This window comes from Arachis ipaensis, chromosome B7 (genome assembly GCF_059453495.1).
Source record: "Arachis ipaensis isolate K30076 ecotype BB chromosome B7, ASM5945349v1, whole genome shotgun sequence".
Taxonomy (NCBI): Eukaryota; Viridiplantae; Streptophyta; class Magnoliopsida; order Fabales; family Fabaceae; genus Arachis; species Arachis ipaensis.
The window spans coordinates 116,186,174-116,202,783 of record NC_142442.1 but is presented as its reverse complement, the minus strand read 5'-3'; the positions used below and the strand labels follow the sequence as shown (position 1 = coordinate 116,202,783).

The window sequence follows — 16,610 nt, the reverse complement described above, 5'->3', positions numbered from 1 at the left end:
CTTGCTCAGTTCCACTTTCCTGCTTAACTTCTTCCACATCTTCTTTCAAGATTTCTGGTTCCTGCTGTGAGGACCTGATTCCTTCTTCTTCTGAGACTTCCTTCAATATGGTGATGGCCTTGCACTCTTCCCGTCTTACTCTCTTTTGTTCCCCCTTAGGATTCTTTTCTGTGTCACTAGGGAACACTGCAGTTGATTTGGGTGCCTGTTGAGATAGCTCTCCTACTTGAGATTCCAACCTTTTGAGTTTTTCACCATGGTTTCTTAAGGTAGTTCTCACATCATCCCTGAAGCTCTTCAATTCAATTATGTCTTGGCTCATGGTTGCCATCATTCCTTCCATCCGGTTTAATTGATCTTGAAATTGTTGGTTCGGATTAGGTTGGGTATGTTGATTATTTTGGCCATGATATGATGATTGGGGGTAAGTGTTTTGTGTGGTTTGGTATGATCTTTGGTTGGAGTTTTGGTATGTGGAATTGTTTTGTTGGTTGTGGTTGTAAGGTTTGTGGTTTTGTGGTTGGGTTTGTTGGTTTCCCCACCCAAAGTTTGGGTGGTTTCTCCAGCCTGGGTTGTAAGTGTTGGAGTGTGGATCATATGATTGCCTTTGTTGGTTTCCCACATAGTTAACCTCATCCCAATCACCTCCTTCAATGCCTACTTCCTCTTGATCTTGTGTGTGTATTGCAGCCACTTGCTTTGTTTCTAATTGCCTGGTAAGCTCTGCTAGTTGCTTGGCAAACACCTTGTTTTGGGCTAGAATTGTATCAACATGGTTCAGCTCCATGACTCCCTTAGTGTTGTGCCTTTCTGATGCATAGTAGTACTCATTCTCAGCCACTGTCTCGATCACTTCAATGGCTTCTTCCACGGTCTTTTTCTTGTTCAATGAACCTCCTGATGAATGGTCTACAGCCTTCCTTGATTCATAAGAGAGCCCATCATAGAAGATGTGCAATTGCACCCAATCATGGAACATGTTTGGTGGGCATTTCCTTGTCAAGTCCTTGAATCTCTCCCATGCCTCGTAGAGAGTTTCACCATCTTGTTGTCTAAAAGTCTGGACCTCAGATCGAAGCCTATTGACCTTTTGTGGAGGGTAGAAACGTGCCAGAAACTTGCCTTCCACCTCATCCCATGTGGTTAGACTCCCCCTTGGGAATGATTCCAGCCACTTAGCTGCCTTGTCCCTAAGTGAAAATGGGAACAAGAGCAGTTTATAGGCATCTTCCTGGACTCCATTGGACTTCACAGTGTCACAAATTCTCAGGAATTTTGTGAGATGTTGGTTTGGGTCTTCATTAGCACTTCCTCCAAAGGAACAATGATTTTCCACCAATGATATTAGCTGTGGCTTGAGCTCAAAATTGTTGGCCTGAATGGGTGGTTTCTGGATGCTACTACCACAATTCCCAGAGGTTGGGTTTATGTATGAACTAAGAACCCTCCTCTCAGGAATGGCATTGTTTCCATCAGCTCTCTCATGGTTGTGAACTTCTCTATCCATGTTGAGATCTAGAGCTTCCTCAAAATTGTCCTCAGATTCTCCTTCAGATTCCTCTTCTCCCACTACTCTCTTCCCTCTTGCTTCCCTTCTAAGTCTATGAAGGGTCCTTTCCGGTTCGGTATATGGAGGAGTTGATGTCTCTCCTCTCCTACCTGTCATACAAGAACACAGCTCAAACACAAACAGGTAAAATGGTTTTGGTTAATGGAAGAGTATGGTCAGCTCAATTGAGGAATTAATTCAAACAGTTAGTGAGTCAGTGAGTTAGTTGCATGAATTTAAAGGCATAAAGAAGGAAAGCATGTAACCAAGTGCAGAAATTAAAATTCAACAAGTATTTAGAACAGAATTAACAAAGCAAGAGAAAATTGCTCAATCTAGTTAGCTTCCAATTTGAGAATTGTCAATCGAAAACCAATCCCCGGCAACGGCGCCATAAACTTGATGCGCATAAACGTGTTATGCTACGATTTAGGAAATTGCACGATCGGCAAAATTCCTTCCGGCAAGTGCACCGGTTATCGTCGTCAAGTAAAAACTCACAATAGAGTGAGGTCGAATCCCACAAGGATTGGTTGAGTGAGCAATTCGGATTAGAAGTGTGTTCTAGTTGAGCGGAATCAAGATTTGAGATGAGAATTGCGGAATGTAAAATTGGCGGGAAAAGTAAATGACAAGAAAATTAAATGGCTGAATCTTAAATTGCATGAATTAAAGAGCAGAATGTAAATTGCTGAAATTAAAAGGGAATGGGGATGATTGCAAGAATTGAATTGCAGAATGTAAAGAGAAAGTGGAAATCAGAAATGGGGAATTCATTGGGTTTAGGAGATATTGAAATCTCCGAATCAAAACATGTAAATCTCTTCCTCAACCAATGCATTCATTGAATTTTGCTTGGCAATCTTATATGATTGGATCCCAATTCCTTGGCTCACCAATGCTCTCTAAAAACAAACAAATTCCCAATCCCTTGGTTTAAATGTTCATAAGAAGAGATGATGCTTGATCACTGATTATACCACACAATTTCATGAACCACAATTTGGTAGGATTACATGTCACAATATCCATCCAAACCCCAATCCAATCCACTGTGAGAAAGCTTCTCTAGCATGAATCCTCCATTCCTTTCCCAAGGCTCCGAAGGATTCCAAGTATGAGTAGTCTCTTTCCCAAGACAACTACTCAATGGAATTAGATCGAGAAGCTTTCTAACAAAATTCAAGAGAAAAGATTGAAGAAGAAGATAAACTATTATTGATTCATTGAATTATAATAGAGCTCCCTAACCCAATGAAAGGGGGTTTAGTGAATCATAGCTCTGAATTCAATTACCAAGAAAAAGAAACTAGCTAAAAGTGAAAGTAAAAGTCCCCCTTCTAACTTAACTTCTATCCTATTTATACACTTTCTATATTGAGCTTCAGTTGTGCTTCTTGGGCTTTGAGGCCTCTCCTTGCTTTCCTTTTGTCTTGGGTTTATGATCCATAATCTTGATGAGGTTGTTGATCCAAATCCTGTAACATTTATTGAGCCAACTTAGTGATAATCAAATAATGGCACATGACTCAATAAATGAGATTTCAAACTCATCAATCCCTCAGGCCCAATCCCATAAACCATGATATTCAATTGGGTTTCATACCAAAGTAAGTTTAAGTTAATAATTGTGCTCAAAGACTAACTTAAATCACAATATTTTTGGCCCAGAAACCTTTTTTCAAGAGTGGCGTTTAAGTTGTAGTTTAAGCTTAAACTGCAACTTAAACGCCAGACACTTCCAGTGATGCCATTTGTAGAAGCACGTTTAAGCTTCAGTTAAGGTTAAACTGAAGCTTAAACGTGGAAATGGAAGAAGGTAGCCCTGGAGAGTCATGTAGTCGAACACGTTTAAGCTTCAGTTTAAGGTTAAACTGAAGCTTAAACGTGGAGATAGGAAGGGCAGCCCTGGAGGTCGAACACGTTTAACCTCCAGTTTGAGGTCAAACTGGAGGTTAAACGTGGAAAAGGGTGGAGGCATACTGGAGGTCGAACACGTTTAACCTCCAGTTTGAGGTCAAACTGGAGGTTAAACGTGGAAGCTTGGAATGGTGGCCCTGGAGGTGTCGAACACGTTTAACCTCCAGTTTGGGGTCAAACTGGAGGTTAAACGTGGAGATGGAGAGAGCAACCCTGGAGTGAAAAAACTATCGAACACGTTTAAGCTCCAGTTTGAGTCAAACTGGAGCTTAAACGTGGAATGGCCCCTGGTACTCTTCCTGGTTCTGGCGTTTAACCTCCAGTTTGAGGTCAAACTGGAGGTTAAACGTGGAACTCCTCCCTGGGTGGCATACTCATTCTGGCGTTTAACCTCCAGTTTGAGGTCAAACTGGAGGTTAAACGTGGAATGCTCCTTAAGTGAGGCTTTTCATTCTGGCGTTTAACCTCCAGTTTGAGGTCAAACTGGAGGTTAAACTTCAATCCCAGCATTTCTTATCCTTCATGATTTTGGCGTTTAAGCTCCAGTTTAGGCTTAAACTGGAACTTAAACTCCACATGTGATATTCAAGCTTCCTTTATTGATTTTGTTGCTTCCTTGCTTAGCCTCTTCTTCCCTGAAATCATCCAAACAATTGCATCAAAGTCTTGCAAAATTTCATGAGAAATCTTTCATTCATAGCATTTAAGTAATATAACTAAAACTCATGGAATTTGCATCAAAATCATATTGTTTGGATGGTTCATTACTTTGTTCTTCATTTAACCATTTTTGGTTACTTTAAGCTCAAGAAAATGCATAAAATAACTAAAACTAACAGAAAAATGCCAGTGAAACTAGCCTATGATGCCTTGGCATCAGAACTCTACCTTTTTAATGCTTGAAAGTGCTTTAAAATTTTAAAAGGCATTTAAACGATTGGGGGAGAGAGATTCTGAATATGCTATGATGGCTGGTGGGATTCCTACGTCTAAGGATTGGGAGAATGCAAGGCATTTTGTCAATTTTTTAAAAATATTATATGAGGTTACTAACAAAATTTCTGGTTCAACATTTGTGACATCTTCTCAACACTTTAATGACTTTTGTAAAATATTGTCTACACTTAAGCATTGGATGGGAAGCTTTGATACGGTACTTTCAGGCATGGCTGAGAAAATGAAGTCCAAGTATGATAAGTATTGGGGAAATATAAAGAACACAAACATGATGATTTTCATTGCAGTTGTTCTTGATCCTAGGTATAAGCTTCAATTGATTAAGTGGAGTTTTGAAAAGTTGTATGAAAAAGAAGATGCTGAATTCTTAACTTCAAAGGCGAAGGAGACGCTTTTCAAGGTGTTTGATAGCTATAGGCTGTTTGGTGGTAACTATCAAAGATCTACTCAGCAAGATCCTCTTGAAATTAGCACACAAGAGCTTGAGGCACACAAAACTTCTTTTGCTATGGAATTTGAGAAGGAAATGCAATTCAATGAGAGTGTTAACAAGAATGAGGTGGAGTTATATCTTATAGAGGCATTAGAGAAGAGTGGCGTGCAATTCGACATTCTAAATTGGTGGAAAGTGAATTCCACTAAATATCCAATTCTTGGGCAGACTGCAAGAGACGTCTTAGCCATGCCAGCTTTCATAGTTGCTTCAGAATCGGCATTTAGTACTAGAGGAAGGGTGTTGAATAATTATAGGAGTTATCTAACTCTGATGACAGCTGAAGCGTTAATTTGTACACAAAATTGTCTCCGAAACTCTCCAAAACTTGTCCTTGAGGAACTCATCGAGGAATTGGAGAAGTTGGAATTAGGTATGGTTAAGTTTCTACTTATAATTTTCTTTATTTTAATCTAGTTTTTATTAATATATATCATTTGTTATGATTGTTTCCTTTTTTATATATTTTGTAGAAGTTGCACCCACACGTGATCCCAATGAAGAAGATTCTGGTGTTGAGTCTGATTGAGTACATCTTGTTATGGTAGGAATTGTTCTCCTTATATTATTATTATTATTATTGTTGTTGTTGTTGTTGTTGTTGTTGTTGTTGTTGTTGTTGTTGTTGTTGTTGTTGTTGTTGTTGTTGTTGTTGTTGTTGTTGTTGTTGTTGTTGTTGTTGTTGTTGTTCTTATTATGTAACTATTTTTTTATTTCAGGTTGGTTCGCATTAAGAAGTTTAGCTATTTTATTGGAGAAGACACCATAACTTTGCTATCAGTTTAATGATAATTTATTTTTATTTTTAGTTATGTTGATTGTTGAACTATTAAACTTCTTTAATTGTCGTATTTGAATTCTGTTGTCGTTAAATTTCATTAGATCAAGACTTTGTTAGCTATTGTGTATTTCGGTTTGTCAATTTCAATGTTATGAATTTGCATAATAGTATGGTAGAATTTTTTTTTATTTGATTGAAAAAACCGAACAAACCGAACCAAACCAAACCGATTTTAATTGGTTTGGATGACCTTGATGAAAAAACTGAACCAAACCGAACTGCAGTTTAATTAAATGATCAGATCGGATGGTTTTTCCCTCAAAAACCAAACCAAACCGCACCACGAACACCCCTACCACCGGCCCGAATCGTCTCAGGATCTCAAATGGTCCTATATACCTCGGATTCAACTTCTTGGTTTTGATTGCTCTTTCAATCCCAGTCGTCGGTGTAACCCTCAGAAATACATGCTCTCCCACTTCAAATTCCAACGGTTTCCTTCTCTGATCCGTATAACTCTTCTGTCGACTCTGTGCTGTTAGAATTGTCTCCCGAATCTTCTTAATCTTCTCAGTAGTCTCTGCTACCAAATCAGGACCCAATACACTTGCTTCACCAGATTCATACCAACAAAGTGGAGATCGGCATTTCTGTCCCTACAAGGCTTCATACGGAGCCATCCCAATGCTCGCATGAAAGCTATTGTTGAACACAAACTCCACCAATGGCATGTAACGGTCCCAACTTCCGGGTTGATCCAAGACACATGCTCTCAGCATATCTTCCAACGTCTGAATAGTCCTTTCCGACTCTCCATCTGTTTGTGGATGATATGCGGTACTGAGACATAGCTTCGTACCGAAAGCTTTTTAAAAAGCTCTCCAAAACCTTGATGTGAATCGGGGATCACGGTCCGACACTATGCTCGATGGCACACTGTGAAACCTTATGATCTCCTTGATGTACAACCTTGCTAATTCTTCTATAGAATAGTTTACTCAAATAGGCAGAAAATGAGCGGATTTAGTTAAGCGATCCACGATCACCCAAACCGCACGAAATCCTGACCTAGTCCTCGGTAAACCGGTCACAAAGTCCATCGCAATTCCTTCCCACTTCCACTGAGGAATCTCAAGTGGCTGTAGCATTTACGACGGTTTCTGATGCTCTATCTTCACCTTCTGACACGTAAGGCACTTAGATATCACTGTAGCTACATCACCTTTCATCCCAGGCCACCAGAACATCTTCTTTAAGTCATAATACATCTTCATGCTTCCGGGATGAATAGAAAACCCACTGTTATGAGCTTCCGACAATAAGTCTTATCTCAAACTCCCGACATCCGGTATGCAAATTCTCCCCTTGTATCTCCACAACCCTTCACCATCCTTAGTGAATACTCCACGCCTCTCCTTACCAACTGGTTGAAATAATTGCTAAAGCTTTTGCTCATCTTGCTGAGCCCTTTGAATCTCTATTTTAAACTTACTTGAAATCTGTAACTGATTCAAACAAGCTCTTCTAGAAACTTCACCAATATCCAACTTAAGATCCACAAACTTATCCACTAACTCCTCTTCCTTGATTCTCATCCAAGCTATTGTTAAAGACTTCCAACTCAACGCGTCTGCCACCACATTTGCCTTTCCAGGGTGATAACTTAGTTCGAAATCATAATCCTTTAGCAACTCCATCCACCTTCTCTGACACATATTAAGCTCTTTCTGATCAAAGATGTACTTGAGACTCTTATTATCAGAAAAGAAGCTAAACCTCACTCCATACAAGTGGTGTCTCCAAATCTTTAATGCAAACACAATCGCCGCTAATTCCAAATCATGAGTTGAGTAATTTACCTCATGCGGTCTCAGCTGATGCAATGCGTATACCACCACATTCCGGTGTTGCATCAACACGCAACCCAAACCCTTCAGTGACGCATTACAATACACTTCAAATGGTTCGTGCGGTTCCGGCAAAATCAAAACAGGCGCTGAAGTTAACTTTTGCTTCAAAGTTTGAAAACTTTCTTCACACTACGACGTCCACACAAATGGCACCTCCTTCCTTGTCAACTTAGTCATCGGTAGTGCAATCCGAAAAAATCCTTCAATGAATCTCCGGTAATATTCGGCTAAGCCCAAGAAACTTCTGACTTCCATCACCGTTGTTGGTCTTTCCCATTCCATCACCGCCTCTACTTTCGAAGGATCTACGGCTATTTCTCCTTTGCTCACCACGTGACCTAGGAACTTCACTTCCTCCTTCCAGAACTCGTACTTGGACAACTTAGCATACAATTTCCATTCCTTCAGGATTTGCAAATCACTTCTCAAGTGTTCTTTATGCTCCTTCGCCGTCTTAGAATAAACTAAGATCGTCTATGAAAACCACTACGAATTTGTCCAAAAAGGGACGAAATACTCTATTCATGTAATCTATGAACACAGCAGGTGCATTCGTCAACCCAAAAGGACATCACCGCAAACACGTAGTGTCCATAGTGCGTCCTAAACATAATTTTCAGAATATCCTCCTCCTTCACCCTTATCTGATGGTAACCGGATCTTAAGTCGATCTTTGAAAACACCCTAGCTCCTTGCAGTTGATCCATTAAGTCATCTATCCTTGGCAGCGGGTACTTGTTCTTCTCAATCACTTTGTTCAACTGTCGGTAATCCACACAGAGTCGCATTCCTCCATCTTTCTTCTTCACCAATAAAACTGGCGCTCCCCATAGTGATACACTCGGTCAGATGAACCTCTTGTTCAGAAGCTTTTCCAACTGATTCTTTAGTTCAGCCAGCTCTATCAAAGCCATTCTATACGGTGCAATCGATACTAGTCCAGCTCCCGGCACCAATTCAATCGTAAATTCAATCTCCCTTTGAGGAGGGAACTCAGGAATATCTTCCGGAAACACCTTTGGAAAGTCTCTAACTATCAGAATTTGATCTAAGTTCAAGGCATCACCCAAAGCATTAGCAGTCAACAAAATATAACCCTGACACTCTTCCCCGCTACAGTGCACTATTACAGAGTTCAGGAAATAACCCTCAGCTATCACTGCTCTATTTTCTCCTTTCGACATAAACTGAATTGACCGCTCAAAGCAATCCAACAAAACTCGATTCTTTGACAACCAATCAAACCCCAATATCATCTCTAACCCAACCATTGGTAAACAAATCAAGTCGTGCACAAATTCTCTACCCTCAAGCTTGAAACCTACTTGCCTACAACCTGACTTTGTCATAACCGTCTGATGCGAAGTATGTACATGCAATTCAAATGCCAATTCTGACACTTTCAAGCCTAGTTCCTCAACTTTGTCAAATGAAATTAACGAATGTGAAGCTCCAGTATCATACAATGCAACTAAGGTTTTATCGCCAATTAAACATATACCTCTCATCAACGAATCCGCCTTAGAAGCATCCTTGGCAATTACAGCAAACACTCAACCTTGGTGCTGACTTTGACCCGCATTCGGGTTCCTCCCATGAGTGCAATCTCTCGCAATGTGACTAGGCAAACCACAGTTGAAGCAACCACCTAAACCAATCTTGCAAGAGTTATGTGGATGAAAACTACCACAATGCACACAAGTCAAATCTGGAGAAATCTTACTCTGATTTCCTCTTCCTTTGGCAGACTGAAACTGATTATAAGGGTTCTTTTTGAAGCCTCCTTGTCCTTGAGGCGCATGTCCTCCTCTCTTGAAATTCTGCCCCCTCAGCTGAAAGTGCTTGTCACGTCCCCTACTAGTGTTTCCTCCATGAGTGACTTTAGACGAAGCTACTGTCTTTGCATATTCTTCCACAACTCTAGCCTTGTTCACCAAATCAGAGAAAACACGAATCTCCATAGGAGCCACAACAATCATGATGCTATCCTTCAAGCTCCTCTGATACTTAATGCACTTCTAGCTCTCGTAGGTCTCCGGGGCACCCTGACACACCCTACAGAACCTACAAAGCTCCTCAAATTGGCTAGTGTAGCCCCCCACAGATAAGGAACCTTGCTTCAGCTGCATAAGTTCCATCTCCTTCGCTTCCCTTGCAGACTCATGAAATACTTCTTGTAGAAGGCCGTCTAGAATACATCCTAAGGAACATCGGTATTCTAGAGCTGGAGCAAGCGGCACTCTGCTTGCCACCAATGCTGGGCCTCTCCCAAAAGCTGATAAGCAGCAAATTCCACATACTAGTTGTTCGGGACATGCTGTGCTTACGGCGCACACTCCATAGCCTGGAACCAGTTATCCGCTATTATAGGTTTGGTCAAACCTCAGAAACTTGGTGGATTGATGCATGGAAACTTGTCCTTTAACAAATTTCCTTCGGCAAGTATACCGAATTGTCGTCAAGTAAAATCTCACAATAGAGTGAGGTCGAATCCCACAGGGATTGATTGGTCAAGCAACTTTAATTGGAGGAATGTTCTAGTTAAGCTAAGTAGAAATTTGGGTTGAGAATTGTAGGAAATTAAATGGCGGAAAAATAAATGGCAGAAAATAAATGACGAAAAGTAAATTGCAGAATCTTAAATGGGGAACGGGAGTTTAGCATGAAGGTAAATAGCAGAAAGTAAATAGAATGGGTAAGATCAGAAATAGAGAGTTCATTGGGCTTAGGAGATGTTGTATTCTCTGGATCAAGTTCATTTTCATCCCTTCCTCAATCAATGCATTCATTGATCTCCTTGGCAATCTTAAGTGATTAAATTCCAATTCCTTGGTAACTCAATCTCTCAAATAAGATCAATAGCCAATTCCTTGGTCTAATTGCTCATGAGAAGAGATGAAGTATGGTCACTGATTATACCACATGTATTTCCAAATCAAAGTGTTGGTAGAATTATATGTCACTATATCCATCCAAATCCCAATTTGGTCCAACATGAGAAAACATTTCTAGCATGATCTCTTCATTCCTCTTCCAAGGTTCAGAAGAGATCCAAGTATGAATAGCTTATTTCCCAAGACAACTATCCAATTGGATGAAGATTGAAAGCTTTCTAGTAAAAATTAAGAGAAAAGAGAGAAAAAGAATAATGAAAACTAATATTGATCCATCAAATTACAACAGAGCTCCCTAACCCAATGAAAGGGGTTTAGTTGTTCATAGCTCTGGGAATGAAAAGCATAGATGGAGAGTACATTCTGAAAGTTAAACTAAAAGTTGCAGAGAAAGTAAAATACAGAGAGTGATTCTAATAATGCCCCAAAAAGCTCCTCTCTAGTTCAAAGTTCTCCCTATTTATACTATTCTTCTGATATTTTAGTTAGCTCTTCAAGTCTTGGATATGGGCCTTTAGATCTTGAGTTGAAGCAATTATCTTCTTCAGTGGGCTCAACTTTACTTGCAGAGAGAAAGTGTGAAGTAGGCAGGGATTCTAGCTTAGGACGTTAGTGGCGTTAACGTTAAGTGAAAGTGTGGGTTCGAGAACGTTAGTGGCAATCACCTTTTTTACTAACGTTCCAATCCCAAGGATGATCCACGTTAACTTCAACGTTAGTGGCATCAACGTGACCACTAACGTTGCCTCTTGATCCTTCGCACATGTTATTGGGACTTACTTTTTCCAATAACGTTGAGAATCCTCCTTTCTCCCTACGTTGGAGTTCACGTTAGTGTGGCTAACGTGACCCTTAACGTAGGCTTGCCACATCTTCGAGAACATTAGTGACACTTACCTTTGTCACTAACGTTCCAAAACGCCCCTACTTCCCACGTTAGAGTTCACGTTAACTAGGTTAACGTGGCTTCTAACGTGGTATTGCTAGCCATTTCCAACGTTAGTGACAAAGGTGAGTGTCACTAACGTTGGCTCATTATCCCTTTTACTCATGTTAGCTTCCACGTTAATGTAGTTAACGTGGGAGTTAACGTGGCTCATAGTGGCTCATCCCAACGTTATTGACAAAGGTGAGTGTCACTAACGTTGGCAATTCTTTGCTTCCTCCACGTTAGATTCCACGTTAACTGAGTTAACGTGGCAACTAACGTGGCTCAAAGTGGCTTAGCTCAACGTTAGTGACAAAGGTGAGTGTCACTAACGTTGGCCTCATTTTCTTCTTCCACGTTAACTACCACGTTAATGTAGTTAACGTGACAATTAACGTGGGCTATGATGGCTTCGAGGACGTTATTGGCAATTACTTTTCTCATTAACGTTGCAAGCTAGCTCCCCTTCCACGTTAGAGGTCACGTTAGTTAGACTAACGTGGCTGCTAACGTGGTTCTTCCTTGCTTCCTTTGTCCTAAAATCAAGCAATAAAGTGCATCAAAGTTCTAGTCCAAGTTATGAGATATGCATCATCTAATTTATCATTCAATTTATGCATAATTCTCATGAATTCATATAAAAATCACAATGTTTGCTTGAATCAAGATGTAAGTGAAATTCTACCCAAAACTTGCTTATTTCCTAAGAAAGTGCATGAAACTACCCTAAAACCATAAAGAAAAGGTCAGTGAAACTGGCCAAAATGCCCTGGCATCACAACACCAAACTTAAAGCTTGCTTGTCCCTAAGCAAGTACTGGAACAAGAGAATGATGAATGAAATGCTAAGAGATATGAGTCATTATTGTGGAAGTCATGTCCTTGGTTTTATGGTGGTTTCATGTATAGCAACTTAGGTTCATTCCTTCACTGGCTTTCAGACCTTTATCATGTCTTGAATACTCACTTGATTGCACCCTATGAGACTTTTATTCATTTATCCTTTTATTGTTTTCAGGGTTTATTGCATCCTTAGGCTAAGTGCTCTGTGAGGGGACGACTCTTTAAAATAAGCTTTCAGCCAACACTCCCGAACCAGTTGGTTCAAGGTGCTAGGTGTTGAAGCACCCCTAAGGACTTACTCCCTCAAGTCTCTCTCCCCCATACATGCACACCACAGGCACATGGTTTGTTATTTTCTTTCCTTGAGGTCTTGGTGTCCAGCACCTCTTTGGGTTACTAAATGTTCTGTAGCCAGGTTGCTCTTGATAATGTATTTTCAGTTGATAATCCCGGGTTAGTTAACCCAAGTTACCAAGTGATGAAGCACTCCTAAGAACTTATTCATCCAAGCAGATCCTTGGTACAAGAGCACCACAGACACATCCCTCAAGGTTCAAACCCTTGGTGCCTAGCCTTATCCTTTATTAACTTTTCTTTCTTTTTCAACTCTTATTGTTCTTTTCCCTTTTTCTTATTAGGATCTTATTATTTAGCTAGCCTCATGGGGTGTATTTCAAGCATATGATTCAAGACAGATAGTTGCCTTCTGGTGCACGAAATTGTGATGTCAATGTTCACATTACTCTCTTACAACTTCGCACAACTAACCAGCAAGTGCACTGGGTCGTCCAAGTAATACCTTACGTGAGTAAGGGTCGATCCCACGGAGATTGTTGGCTTGAAGCAAGCTATGGTTATCTCGTAACTCTTAGTCAGGATATAATATCAATAATAATTTTTAGTTTGAATTGTAAAAAGTAAAAAGGGCAGAACACAAATTATACTTGTATGCAGTAATGAAGAATATGTTGGAGTTTTGGAGATGCTTTGTCTTCTGAAATTATGCTTTTCTCTGTCTTTTTGTTCACGCACGCACGTCCTCCTATGGCAAGCTGTGTGTTGGTGGATCACCGTTGTCAATGGCTACCATCCTTCCTTTCAGTGAAAAGGGTCCAGGTGCGCTGTCACCGAACGGCTAATCATCTGCAGGTTCTCAATCGTACCGGAATAGGATTTAATATCCTTTTGCGTCTGTCACTACGCCCAGCACTCGCGAGTTTGAAGTTCGTCATAGCCATCCAATCCCAGAATCCTACTCGGAATACCACAGACAAGGTTTAGACTTTCCAGATTCTCATGAATGCCGCCATCAATCTAGCTTATACCACGGAGATTCTGATTAAGGAATCTAAGAAATACTCATTCAATCTGATGTAGAACGGAGGTGATTGTCAGACAGACGTTCATGGATTGAGGAAGGTGATGAGTGTCACGAATCATCACCTTCTCCATAATTAAGCGTGAATGGATATCTTAGATAGGAACGCGCATGTTTGAATGGAAAACAGAAATACTTGCATTAATTCATCGAGACACAGCAGAGCTCCTCACCCCCAACAATGGAGTTTAGAGACTCATGCCGTCAAAGAGTACAAAGTTCAGATCTAAAAATGTCATGAGATCCAAAATAAATCTCTAAAAGTTGTTTAAATACTAAACTAGTAACCTAGGTTTACAGAAAATGAGTAAACTATGATAGATAGTGCAGAAATCCACTTCTGGGGCCCACTTGGTGTGTACTGGGGCTGAGACTAAAGCTTCTCACGTGCCTGGGCTGTTTTGGGCGTTCAACGACAGGCTGTAACCTGTTTCTGGCGTTGAACTCCAACTTGTAACGTGTTTCTGGCGCTGGACGCCAGACTGCAACATGGAACTGGCGTTGAACACCACTTTACGTCATCTATCCTTGAGCAAAGTATAGACTATTATATATTGCTGGAAAGCTCTGGATGTCTACTTTCCAACGCAATTAAAAGTGCGCCAATTGGACTTCTGTAGCTCCAGAAATTCCATTCCGAGTGCAGAGAGATCAGGATCCAACAGCATCAGCAGTCCTTTTTCAGCCTGAATCAGATTTTTGCTCAGCTCCCTCAATTTCAACCAGAAAATACCTGAAATTACAGAAAAATACACAAACTCATAGTAAAGTCCAGAAATATGAATTTTTCCTAGAAACTAATGAAAATAAACAAAAACTAACTAAAACATACTAAAAACTATATGAAATTAACCCCAAAAAACGTATAAAATATCCGCTCATTACAACACCAAACTTAAACTGTTGCTTGTCCTCAAGCAACTAGATAAATAAAATAGAATACAAATAATTTAAGAAGCAATAATATCTCATAGTTTTTGAGTGAAACTCAGATTCTAATTAGATGAGCGGGACTAGTAGCTTTTTGCTTCTGAATAGTTTTGGCATCTCACTTTATCCATTGAAGCTCAGAATGATTGGCATCTATAAGAACTCAGAATTCAGATAGTGCTATTGATTCTCCTAGTTCAGTATGTTGATTCTTGAACACAGCTACTTTATGAGTCTTGGCCGTGGCCCTAAGCACTTTTTTTTTTCCAGTATTACCACCAGATACATAAATGCCACAGACACATAATTGGGTGAACCTTTTCAGATTGTGACTCAGCTTTGCTAAAGTCCCCAATTAGAGGTGTCCAGGGTTCTTAAGCACACTCTTCTTTTTGCTTTAGACCTTGACTTTAACCGCTCAGTCTCAAGTTTTCACTTGACACCTTCACGCCACAAGCACATGGCTAGGGACAGCTTGGTTTAGCCGCTTAGGCCAGGATTTTATTCCTTTAAGCCCTCCTATCCACTGATGCTCAAAGCCTTGGATCCTTTTTATTACCCTTGCCTTTTGGTTTTAAGGGCTTTGGCTTTTTCTGCTTGCTTTTTTTTTCTTTTTATTTCTCTATTTTTTTTCTGCAAGCTTTTGTATTCATTGCTTTTTCTTGCTTCAAGAATCATTTTTATGATTTTTCAGATTACCAATAACATGTCTCATGTTCATCATTCTTTCAAGAGCCAACATATTTAACATTCTTCAACATCAAATTCAAAAGACATATGCACTGTTCAAGCATTCATTCAGAAGACAAAAGTATTGCCACCACATATAAATAATTAGAATTTTTCTTGTTAAAAACTCGAAAATTATTGACTCCTTACTCTAAAGAAAATCTTCTATTTTATTCATGTTTAATGATGATGAGAAAAATAAATTATAGCTTAATTGGAGATAAAATCAAAATATAGATACTAATTACTACTACTTATATGTAACTTCTAAGGTAAAGCACAAATAAGAGCAATTATCACAGGGTTAAGGATAAGATTAGAACTCAACAACCTTGAGGTTGGGAAGTGGATGTTCCTCTACTCTGTGGGGTGCTTGGTCCTTCAAGAGATAACTTCTGACGCTTCAGTTCCTTGAAGTCACGCCCTTGCTCTTCTTGTTCCCTGAGCAGTTTGCAGAGCATGCTATGCTGATTTTGCTGTTCTTCTTTTATTTGGTCCATGGCTTCTTGCAATTTAGTAACAGATGCTTCAAGATGTTCCCAGTATTCAAATTGAGGGAGTTCTGGTAGGAATTCTTGCGCCCTCTTCTTGATGGGATCATCCTGCACTTGTTGTTTTTCCATTGTGATTTTAGTGATTGGCTGCTCCACTGAGATATACTCTGTTATTCCCATCTTTACTCCAGCATCTTTGCAGAGCATACAGATTAGGCTTGGATAAGCCAACCTGGTATCCTTGGAGTTCTTGTTTGCAAGTATGTAGAATTCAGATGGGATCAGTTGATGAACTTCTACTTCTTTTCCCAACATAATGCAATGGATCATCACTGCTCTTTTAACATTGACTTTAGAACGGTTGCTGGTGGGCAATATAGAACGTCCAATGAAGTCCAGCCATCCTCTGGCGACTGGTTTGAGACCTTCTCTCTTGAGTTGATTTGGGACACCCCTCGTGCTGGTGGTCCACCTGGCTCCAGGGATGCATATATCCTCTAGAATCTTATCCAGGCCCTTGTTTGTTCTCATCATTCTCCTATTGAAGGAGTCTGGGTCATCTTTCAGCTGAGGTAGCTTAAAGATCTCCCTGATTTTGTCAGGGTGGATGTGAACAATCTTTCCTCTGACCGCAGTCCTATAGTCATAAAGGGCAGTTCCAGATATTCTCTGCCTGTCTGTTTGCCACAGATTAGCGTAGAATTCCTGAACCATATTCCTTTCCACTTTCGTTTCAGGATTAGCTAGGACTTCCCAGTTCCTGTTTCGAATCTGCTCTTGGATCTCCGGATATTCATCTTCTTT

The 16,610-nt window shown here is 40.1% G+C and overlaps 1 non-coding gene and 1 pseudogene across 1 annotated transcript; both read left to right on the top strand.

The window, feature by feature from the left end:
• Positions 1–977: 977 nt before the first annotated feature.
• Positions 978–1,081, top strand: LOC148553835 (small nucleolar RNA R71). Its single transcript, XR_015892642.1, has one exon. It is a non-coding gene; the product is annotated as a small nucleolar RNA R71 (small nucleolar RNA).
• A 3,283-nt stretch (positions 1,082–4,364) lies between these two features.
• On the top strand, positions 4,365–5,448 carry LOC148553834 (zinc finger BED domain-containing protein RICESLEEPER 1-like; annotated as a pseudogene).
• The last annotated feature ends 11,162 nt before the right edge of the window (positions 5,449–16,610 follow it).